An 8,538-nucleotide genomic window follows, 5' to 3' on the forward strand; every position below is an offset into this window, starting at 1 on the left:
CACAGTACAGTCTTTGGTTTACAGTACCATAGACCTGAGTACTCAGAATAAAGTTGGAAGTTACAACAGCACTGAAAAAAGTGACTTTTTATTTTTCATATTTATGACCCTTGTAGCATCTCCATGGTTGTGATGAAAATGTGGATGTTTGACAGCTGACTCACAGTTATGACGGTTGCAATGTCCTGGAGTCATGTGATCCCCTTTTGCAACTTTCTGATAAGCAGTCAATGGGGAAACCAGATTCAATTAACTACCACGTTAAATGTTACTAATTTGTATTACTAAGTTAAGCTAAGTTGTGTTACTAAGTTACTAAGTTAAGTGTTACTAATTTAACAACTGCAGTTAACAAATGTGCCCAGATAAGTTGTAAACTGGGATAAAACTCATTTAACAAATGTCTCACTTAACAACAGAAATTGTGGGCTCAATTGTGGTCATCAGTTGAGGATTACCTGTACAAGCTTTTAAGTATAATAATGCACAAGGGGTGGGGGTGGGGGGCTTAGTCATATCTATCCCCTTCCCCTCCTAAGAATTATACTCCAATGACAGCTACTATAAATAAGAGACAAGGCGAGTGGAATAATGGCAGTCTTTCAAGTACACCACCGCATATAATGTAACTCAGTATTTTATCTAGGAAAAACAAACCATCCTCTTTTTATTGTTAAGGATTCTTGAATATCTAAGTAGTTGGATGTACCGATTCGACCATTGGTAACTAACCCTCCCGCTCCCGAACGGGGAAGAAACTTCAGAGAATACGGGAGGAAGATTATAAGTAACTCCGCTCTTCTCCTCCCCCCCCCGCCTTCTCCCACTTGGGATATTTCGAACGTTACCACAACCAAGCTGCTCTCTGATTGGACCGCGCTGGAGTCCATCACAAAGCTTTACTACATTGATTAGAGAACGCGCTTGTCAATTACATCCCAAGTCTAGACACTTCCTTTTGTGTTAGCCTGGCTGCCGATCCCAGACGTCTTTTAACAGAGCACGTACTTTTCGGGGAGGGAGGAGGGGCGGGGGCAACGAGCAAGCGCTATGAAGCAAAGTGGGGGGGGGGGGGAAGAGGAAATCTGTCAAGCTCAGCGGTTTTCCTAAATCGCTAGGGAGGGGGAGGAAAGGAAACACTAGTGCATAGACAAACCCACCCACCCTGCCGCTCTCCTCTGCATAGTGTACAGAGTATACATGTTACTTTGTAGCAATCGAAAAAAGGTCACAAAGCAAACGCCCGCAATATAATCATTATAAACTCGTGACACTGTACGGTACCGTGTTGCTTTCCTATTTTTATCAAGGGAAGGCTGAAAGTCCCCTGTATAGAATATAAAAGTATGGGAGGGGAGTACTTTATAGGGTGGAAAAAATACGAGAAACTTTTTAAAAAGAGAACGAGATTATAGACTTCATGGGTTGGCACAGGGTTTCTATTTATTTATTTATTCACAGTGGAATGATGAAAACTTGGAATGGCTCGTGCTTAAGAAAATACTTTAAAAAAATACATCGAATTCAACGTTTTCATAGCCAAGTTTCTGCTTTCCAATAGAGAAAGAAAGAAAGATGATAGATAGATAGATAGATAGATAGATAGATAGATAGATAGATAGATAGATAGATAGATAGATAGATAGATGATAGATAGATAGATTAGATAGATAGATAGATAGATAGATGATAGATAGATATTGGAACGCAGAAACTTGATCATGAAAATGTTAAATTCGGTGTATTTTACTATAGAAAAAGCAGTGGTGCATTCTGAGTTAGTTTCTCTGTCTTGGGAAGGCGATCCATCCTCAAGGGAACTAGCTGGATTTCCAGATACTCCGGCTTCTCTCCGGTTGGCGACTCGTGTTAGACTTCGCAGAACTTGCGGTCGATTGAGATCCCACCCTCCCCAATCCCCAGCCGCCAGCGCGTGGATTTCCGCAACGGCTGCAATTTGCATAGGAACCCCCCTCCCCCCCCCACACTCTCGGAGCAGGTTTATTCTCACGGAGCCCCAAGCGCTGGGCCAATCGCCGCCGCCGGAATTCCTTTCAGGCTGCGCTCCTGGCCCGGGCTGCCAACGGTCTAGGCCCAATTCCAAGCTTCGCAGCGGCAGCGGCAACCAGAGCAGGAAGGAAGGAGAAAAGGAGAAACGCTCTTTATGCGCAGTGCGAGTCCTTTCTGAATGAATGAAAGGGGGGAGGGAGGGGGAAGACGAGTGTGTGTGGATCTCGGTGCGTGCCACGGAACGGGTTTCCCCCGCCCAAGCCTGGGAGATTAATAATGCATGTGCGAGCGCGATCCTGGCACGTTCACTCGGTGTCGTCGTCCTCCCCCCCCCAAAAAAAAAATGGTCTTGAACAAATGGTTTGCCAGTGAAAACAATCCAGCCTGGGGCGAAAAGAATCCACCTTGAACTTTTGCACTCTTGAGTGAAAATGCTGCTCATCGCCACCACCCCCTCAATCCCTGATGTTACCCGACTCTGTCCAGTCTCTCATGTATCCCTTCCGATGATGTCTGAATGGGGCTGCAACCCATGGTTGGTAGATTCTTGGGGCTTTCCTCGGTTAGGCCTGTTACCCCCCTGGTGGACGTCGTGAGCCACTCGTGGTGCTGCAGGAGGGATGCGGGGGGGGGGGCAGAGTTGGCCTTCCTTCCAATGCCCTTTCTTATGCCCCCTTCCTTATTGCAAACTCAACTGAATAAAGTAAAAAAAAAATCAGGAAAGGAGAAGAGGGATAAGCAGCACTTTCCTTTGCATAGATAAAGAATGTTGGTTGTCCTGCCTTAGTTATTTTAAACCTGCCTTTATTGGTTTTTTAAAAATAAATAACTCAAGGCAGCCAGCATACCTAATGCAGGTAACTTCTTGAATTATAACTGCAGTTGACCTGAAAATTGAGCTGAAGGAAAGCAGTTGCTAAGTGAGTTTTGCCCCATTTTACCCTTTTTACCACAGTTGTTTTTAAGTGAATCATGTCATTAAGTGAATCTGGCTTCCCCATTGACTAATCTTGTCGGAAGCCAGCCAGGAAGGTTACAAATGGTGACCCCATGCCAGTTGCCAAGCACCTGAATTTTGATCATGTTACCTTGGGGATGTTACAAGTGTGAAAAATGGCTATTAGTTACTTTTTTCAGTGCTCTTGTAACTTCAAATAGTCACTAAATGAATAGTTGTAAGTTGAGGTTGGCCTATATTCTTTCCTCCCCTGTGTTCTCCACAACAATCCTGTGAGGTAGGTTGGGCTGTCAGAGAATGAAGGGCTAAAGTCACTCAGTGAGCTAAGGTGGAACTAGAACTATGGTGGAACTTCATTCCTAAGGTGGAACTAGAACTCACAGACTCCTGGTTTATAGCCTTATTCCATTTATTGCATTGTAGTGGTGCTGAGGACAATGCTTATTTATTTGTATGTGGGCTGGGCTTGTGAGGTGGGGGTCAGCTGAGAGAGAAAGACTGGCCGCAGACTACCCAGCTGGCTTTTGTGGCTCAGGGAGGATTTGAACTCATGTTCTTCCAGTTCTTAGCATGGTACCTTAATTACTGAACCAAAATGGTCTACATGTTCCTGACATTCTACTATTTCAAAATTGCCCCATTCTGGCAAAGCAATACTGTATCCATCTCTTTAGAGCAGTGGTTCTCAACCTTCCCAATTCCACGACCCTTTAATACAGTTCCTCATGTTGTGGTGACCCCCAACCATAAAATTGGTGTCTCGGTTCCTTAGACCATTGAAAATATGTGTTTTCCTATGGTTTTAAGCAACCCCTGTGAAAGGGTCGTTCGACCCCCAAAGGGGTCCCGACCCACAGGTTGTGAACCACTGCTTCAGAGAGAGCAACATAGATAGGGTTAGCGACTGACCAGGAAACGGAAAGGAATCAGCATGCCAGTCATAAGCTTTATAATGATCCTCCCAGTCTAGGTCACCAGAATAACCTTCCAACATAAATTTACACACCTTGTTAATGTGTAAGAGATTGTACACATCTTGTGGCTGTCACTGAATACAGACCGGTTAAGGGGGAAAACATTGCTTTAGCATTGGTGCAGCTAAGGAAGACTTAATCTATTTTTCATCCTTGGACTGGCAGAAAAAAACTATTGCCAAGCAAATCTGTACAGTATTGTGCTTGGGTGAAAGTGGGAAGGACTCCTAGCTCTAAGGCACAGATCTCATTCTACCTGAATCAATTATTTGTTCTCCCAGTTCATTGGCATAAATTCTTTTGAGTGAAGTGGAATTATATCCAAGCACAATTTTAATGGTAAATACTGCAATAGTGAATACTGCAAGGTTTCTCAACAATGAGTAACAAAGTTAGGCTGTGTGGACTTCAACTCCCAGAATTCCCCAGTCCACACAACTTAATGTTGCTGAGATTGAGAAACATTGCAATAAATGTTTACATATTATGCATACTTATTTGGGAGTAAACAATGCAAGCATACATACCTCATTGCAACAACCCTTCATTATGCAATTCAGCCTCAGATGAAATTGCATAAGAATAGTGTCATTAAAATAGTTGATTCTGTGAAATAATTTTGCATTCCATTTGTGTTAAAATTATAATTGGAGGCTTGAGAATATTATAGTTTATCTCGTTGCATTTTTTGGTCCTTGTCCAGGAACTGGACATGTAATTTTATCAACAACAATGCATACAGGTTTGTCATTGCCTTCTAGGGTGTTTGTTTTTCTTCTCAGGATGACCACGCCCCCCCACTTAATTTTTCAAGATTAGTTTTCCATCCAGGTTTATTTTCTCCACCATTTCTGTTTTTTTATTATGTGCTGTTTTGTATTGTCCTTTGTTTTTAAATGTTTTTTTAATTATTTGTAAATTGTATAGGGTCAACGGAAGCCAGGGAGCTATATAAGTATAATAAATTAATATTGCTATCATTAGCTAAGACCAACCAAATGTTGAAACCTATGTAGTTGAGCCAGTTTTAATTTTGTCAATAAGGCAAACTTTCTTCAATGTTGATCATGCTAATTGGAATAAAGCTGGTATCCAGTAACATGTTGTGACCTAAACATTCTCCACCCCATGTAAACATTGATGGGATAATATTGGTGTGAATTCCATTTATTGAGGAGATTATATTGAAGAGATTCACCGGTAATGAATACAATTCACAAAGCAGAACAAAAATCTAAATATGGGGAAAAGAATTCTGTGCACCTATTGCTTTGGGTGTTGTTTTTGAGATATCCTTTTTGAAGGCTTCTCTCAACCACATTATCCATTCATTTTTGGTATTCAAATAAAACATGCATTAATTTTAAGGATGAGGACAACATGCTTGATAAAGTTCGACCAATCGGCTGGATGCTTGACCATTTCTCTTCATTAGTTATTATGCATAATAGCATGGGAGTAGTCTTAATCTCATTAATAATATTATACCACATTCCTTCCTAAAAATGAATCCAGAAAACTCGTGCAGTTATAAGTGACTCAAATATCCTTCCTGAGCAAACTGCTTGAGTGAGTATCCACATTAAGTGTTTGTGGACCCAATTTTCTGGTGCTTCTGATGATACCTGAATGATCATCCATAACACTAAGGAATTTCTCCTCAATTCCATAATATACCACAGTCATTTAATCTCCCCTATTGTGAAATATCTACTTAGAACCACTAATTGTGACAGTTTAGAGCAGGGGTGTCAAACTAACAGCCCACGGACCAGATGCGTCACGTACTGGCCCCGCCCCCACACGGTTTAACAAATATGTTATGTGACGCCACGTGATACTAGAGATTTAGAATAAAACATTAGTATCCTGATGTCATGCATCTTTCCTTTTCCCCAAATTTCCTTATTGGCCTAAATGAGTGGTATTCAACCAGTTCTGAGTAGAGTTGAGTACTTCTCTACCTACTCAAGTTTGGACACTGAAGAATTTTCTAGGTTGAGCTTTATTGTTAGAAACACTCCCTTTGTAGCACAACACACATTTTAACAACTTGGCATCAGCTAGCCCTAGTAGTAAAAAGATAACCTTGGTTGAGTTGTTCCTACTCAGGTAATTTATTGCTAAGACCAATCTATATTGTAAAAGTGGGTCTACAGTACATTTAAGAGTACCAATTGGAAATGGAAATTATGAATATATTGTTTCACTTTTATAAATCTCCATTGAATTCCAGTTAACCTTCCATTCAGAATGTTATTATTAACCTATTACATCTTTATGGCTTCAGATCATAGCATCTAAATTTTGAGCAACATGCAAGGTATACATACATTTTGTATTTTCAAAATCTTTTAACTAATTCTTCCATTAAATTAGTTAAGAATTGTAGAACTGGAGGGATATTTTGGATCTTCTAGTCTTCTTTGAAACTCAGTGCAGGGAATGCATAGTTAGAAATTCAAATGGTTTCTCATTTTGACATGAAGGCCCTCAAGGAGGAGAGTGCATGATATTCTCTGGGTAACATGAGTGAGTACACTAGAGTTACACCTAACAATGACGCTAACTCTAACACAGTCACTCCTAATCCAATCATATCTTCTTATAATTGGAACTCCCAACACACAATCATGTAAGTAGGTCAAAGTTGATTATTGTGGAGAATACAAAATATCTTCACATTTTCCTAGTTCTGCCTGATAGGTCATAAGCTCTTGTATTAGGAAAGTACTACAAAGCCTTCATCAGTGGCTCTTCTCCTGGCCAGACTGACTGTGTGGATAAAGTTCTTGGTACTCTTTGAGCTTAATTGTCTGCTTTCTAAAGTTTCATCAGCCAACTAGCTAACATGATGATGTTGCCTAGTTGGGCAATGAAGTGGGTGAAGCAAACAAGGTCAGAGAATATTTAAAAAGCCACAGTTCAACTCTGAGCTGCAGATATTCTCTGCTATAAGAGTATGGATAAACTTGGAGATTGAAGCTCATCAGTATTAGGGAGGCATACATTTCTTGAGGTTTGAAGCACCTTGATTTTTAAAATCACTTTTATTCCAAGGAGGGCTAGCTGGGTAGGCTTAAAAGTGCTGTTCTGTCCAAGTACTGTCTGGTTTAAAATGGGTACTTCACCATTGATCCAGTAAACAGGCCACTGAAAACACATATTGTATGAGTGCCTTAAAAAATTGCAAAAGGTCTTTTGGTTTCAACTCTTAATTTGGGAAAGTGTGGGGCAACCAAAGCAAAAAATATAGTGGTATAGGGCAGTGATGGCTAACCTTTAAGGTGCCAAGTGCCGAAAGTGTGCACAACCCATAATGCAATGCGCACATGACATCTCCCATGTGCCCCACCCTTGTGCATGCATGTGCAACCCCGTGTGTGATCCCCGCATGTGCCTGCAACCCCCTGTGCACACACCATCCCCCCAGGCATGTATGTGCATTTCTTGCATGCGCCCCCCCATGCATGTGCAGCAGAGACCCAAAAACCAGCTGTCCAAAGGAAGGCACACGCATGCACAGCTGAGCTGGGGCAACAGCTTGTGTGCCCACAGAGAGGGCTCTGCATGCCACTTGTGGCACACATGCAATAGGTTCGCCATGCCTATGCGGAGTTAATATTGAAGGTGGCTCACAATGTTCCTTGAACAAGCTATTTAGGAATAAACTAAATTAGACAGAGACTCTTTCCTTTTGTGATTTCCCCCCACTGTATGATGTGTCACATGGAAACATTGATCAAACAAGACTAGGAACAATAGGAAGGTTAGGGGACGCTAACCTTCTGGGAAGCTGTGTTTCATCTGCTGCTTAAATTTGGTCAGTTGTATCATGTTGACACTGACATAAGTGAGTGTTCAGGAAAGCACCAGGAGATAGAAATAGAAATAGAATAACAAGAGTTGGAAGGGACCTTGGAGTTCTTCTAGTCCAACTCCCTGCTTAGGCAGGAAACCCTACACCACTTCAGACAAATGGTTACCCAATCTCTTCTTTAAAACTTCCAGTGTTGGAGCATTCACAGTCTTTGGAGGCAAGTTGTCCCACTGATTAATTGTTCTAACTGTCAGGAAGTTTCTCCTTGGTTCTAAGTTGCTTCTCTCCTTGATGACTAGAGTTTTCAGTGCTATAAGATATCCCATGCTGAAGTTGCCTATACGGTAGTCAAGGCATTGCCTCATGGTTTTTTAAAGACAAAGTTTCTTGTAGGAGCTTTTTCCAGACCAATATTTCCCAACCTTAGCAACTTCAAGATACGTGTGGAATTGGGAATTGGCTGGGGGATTCTGGGAGTTGAAGTCCACATATCTTAAAGTTGCTGAGTTTGAGAAACACCCGTCTAGGCTGAGGTACCTACTTCCTGTCTGAGGACTTGTTCCAGTAAGAGTAAGAAGAACAGGAGGCTGTGGAATGAAGGTCTCATGAAAAGTTAATGGAGAGTTTAAATGGAATGTTCTGTCTGATAATCAACAGCTATGTTAATAAAATGTTAATAATTAATTATAATCTACAGTACTATTTATTTTCCGATATATTCTCTATGAATAGTCAAGAATTTCCTTCTTTTGAATGAAATTCTTTGGGCAGAGAGG

This window comes from Thamnophis elegans, chromosome 5, assembly GCF_009769535.1.
Source record: "Thamnophis elegans isolate rThaEle1 chromosome 5, rThaEle1.pri, whole genome shotgun sequence".
In the NCBI taxonomy this organism is placed as follows: domain Eukaryota; kingdom Metazoa; phylum Chordata; class Lepidosauria; order Squamata; family Colubridae; genus Thamnophis; species Thamnophis elegans.